The sequence below is a fragment of the Apis dorsata genome, unplaced genomic scaffold (genome assembly GCF_000469605.1).
Source record: "Apis dorsata unplaced genomic scaffold, Apis dorsata 1.3 scaffold_44, whole genome shotgun sequence".
NCBI classification, from domain to species: Eukaryota; Metazoa; Arthropoda; class Insecta; order Hymenoptera; family Apidae; genus Apis; species Apis dorsata.
Window position 1 is genome coordinate 2,566,941 of NW_006263346.1, and position 3,340 is coordinate 2,570,280.

Consider the following 3,340-nt stretch of genomic DNA (forward strand, 5'->3'; position numbering starts at 1 on the left):
CTTTAAACTCTACAAACGGACATCGACGAGCCATCTAGCGGTGAATAAATAAAACTAATAAATTTTTCGGACATTTAATAAATTTTTTGTTTTATACTTAGAATTTGGTTATATTTATATAGAAATTAAATAAAATAAATTCTATTAAAGTATTTTAATCAATAAATAAAATTAATTAAATATCAAACATTTATATACACTGATTTCTTAAGCATATAAATTTTACGGAGTATATAGACAAGAGCAAATGAGTAGAAGAAGGATAGAGATAGGATAAAAATATTGAAATCAGCACCATTTCTAGAGTGTTGCAAATGAAATACAAAAAGAAAGGATAGAAGATAGTAGAAAAGGATAGAATATATGGTAAAACTGTACTAGTGTCGCCATCTTTTGAGTATTAAAAGAATCTTTTTAAAAATTTAATCAAGAGATGGCGCCAACGTTCAGTTTTTGTTACTTTGTTCGATCTTTAGAGATGCTTTTAGTACTCAAGAGATGGCACCACATGTTCTATTTGTCCATATTTATTCTACAAAATGCGTTCAGCCATGTTGTGAAATTTGAATCGACTTTGTTAGTTCCTTCGCACATGTTTTTTTCAATATATTTGTGATAAAAGTGAATTTCTTATCTTCGAAAGTGAATTTTTCGATTCAAGGAAAGTGGATGTGTCAATGGTAATTAATAAAACTTTATAAGTATATAGATATAGATGATTTAATTGTCGAAAGAAACAATTTTCGCGTAGCTATAGGAACAACATGAACTGTGCTTGGAAAGGATTAACACTTGTCTTTTGCTTTTTCTTTTTTCACTTCTTCTTCTGGCTGGAAACGCATATTTCTAATCGCTTTCGTACACACGGAGTGCAAATTGCGAGCACGGAGACACAATTCAATGAAACGCGGGACAGAAAATTTGTTTTTTTACTTTATATAGCGAATGTTGAATCACGATTTCGCTGTTCTTCCTAACCTGCATCTGTGTGTATGCAATTGTATGTGGGTATGCGTAATTATTTACTGTAAAAGAATATTGATTCTGTACAAGTTAATCGTTAAAGAGATAATTAACTATTGAGTCTTCTTGAGGTATCGTTGTTTCTATTGGTCTATCATCGGAGCTGTGCTCGTCGAAAATCTATCTGTTTTCTCGCACATTTTCTTCCATCTTTATTTCTCTATTTTCTATTTTGTCCCTCTATCGCGTCACGTAATTCGTATTAGTTTTTTTTCTTCTTATTTCTTTTTTTTTTTTAAATATTTTCTTTTTTTTTTTATACTTTTTTTTTTCTATTCTTTCTTATTGATTCGGCAGTATACAGCGTCGATTCTACGACGATCACAGCAAATGTAAAACGTGTGGTTGTCTTCCTGTAACAAAATATAAATCTCCATTATGCATTCCCTGCTTTTACCATTTTAAAATCCGAATAATAACGCGAATAATAACCTATAGTACCCTATTAATTTCACATGCCTGGCAGGCATCGAAGAAATCGTTAACCGCGTGTACTTGGCGCAAATTTATCTTTTTGTTCAAGATATATAAATTCAATCGCAAGGTACGTGTGTCTCGCATCGATCAAGTCGCTAACAAATTAAACCTAAGGGATCGTCACAAAAATATTTTTCGCACGAAAATCTCACAGAATAAACGTGCTTGGGAGCATAAGTGGCCCGTGTGCTTCTATTCGTGGAATAATAGCGTTGATGCCTCGTTGATGTGGCAGTAACGGTAACGCAATCGTAATGCTTCTCTACAATTCAGGTTTCAATACTTCAATCGATTTCCTCATTGGATACAATTTTAATTTCGTTACGTGTGGGATACAGGCGAAACTAGCGTTTCCTCGCGAATGGTACAATACGTAAAAACGTACATCGCATATAGTCCGCAACATTGTCAGATCAGAGATTCAAATTCATCGTAAATCAATAATATAAGATAAAAATAGATCATCATAAATACATCTCTATTTAGTATTTAGTTCGTCGCTCGAACATATACACAATGATTCATTTCATTTCGATTCATCGTATAATAAAATTTTCAATTGTAAAATATAAATAGATTGATTCATCTCGTTAATTATATTTCGATCTTCGTTTAGGATCGGCCACGAACAAGATACGATGTACCATAAACTTGTGCCTCGTAAAGGATTATTTTTTTTGGCGATACCAATTATGGTGCGTCAGAAAAAAATCTTCAAATCTCTTTTCGTCTCCTCTAAGCGCTCCGTTTTCTTTTGCTACAAAAAATTAATCGAGAGATCATCATCATCATATCCATACCTATTGTCTTCCTATCTTAGCCTTCTTTTTCGTGCCTTTCACAATTTCTCACAGTTACCGCAGAACATATAGTTACGAGTGGTAGCTGCAGTACCGATATACAGAATAGCAACGAAAAAACGAAAAAAAAATTCGTAAACTGAAACTTCTATACGAGTACAAATTTTCGGAATATGAGTTACTTTTTTTTTCTTTTTTTTATCTTTTTTTTTCTCTCTCTCTCTCTCTCTCTTTTATACTCTTTCTCGTAATGGAAATATTCGAGGGTCACACGAAAAAAACCCCATTTTCCTTTACACAATCTTAGCACGATCAAAATTACATCGGTTCGATATAGACCTACATTTTTCTCTATCCTCGAATTAAAACGTTCTTGCTTCTATATGTTGTGTGTTCGATTACATTACGTAGAATTTTGCAACACGATACACACATTTCTACTTCGACAGGTCTACATGTTAGATCGTGTACAATCTCTCTCTCCTCTCTCTCCTCTCTCTCTCTCTCACTCGCTCTCTCTCTCTCTTTCTCTCTCTCAAACATCTCAATTCGCTCTTTCGTCGATCATATAGTAAAGCACGAGGACATCACGCGCGGTGAAAATAATATTTCGCCTTGCATCTCTCTCACAATCGTACGTAATGAATAGTTTTTGTCGTAAAACTCTATATTACATTAGTAACATATTACACAAGCGACTTCCTGTCAAAGAAGTCGAACACAATCGCGGATCACATAATTATCCGAGCGAATGTATATACGTTATCACGTATAGTCTCATTCATAATTGTCTTCTTGGCCTATTTATAACCATATGTTTTATACAATCTTAAATAACTAAAATGTTCTGCCACTTTATATATATATATATATATATATATATATATAATATAACTTCAGTTCGCAGCTTCTTCATCTCTGTTCTTTTTCTTCCTCGTGTGCAATACGAGAGCCGCTGCGCGTGATTCAAATTTAACAAATATAACACACGCTAACGTGTATCTATGTATGTATGTATGTATATATATATATATATATAT

The 3,340-nt window shown here is 33.0% G+C and overlaps 1 long non-coding RNA gene across 1 annotated transcript; it reads right to left on the bottom strand.

Moving 5' to 3' along the window:
• Positions 1-702: 702 nt before the first annotated feature.
• LOC116186511 lies at positions 703-3,271 on the bottom strand. The gene is made up of 2 exons (XR_004151513.1): positions 2,810-3,271; positions 703-2,774 (listed from the first exon to the last, which is right to left on the bottom strand). It is a non-coding gene; the product is annotated as an uncharacterized LOC116186511 (long non-coding RNA).
• Positions 3,272-3,340: the final 69 nt, after the last annotated feature.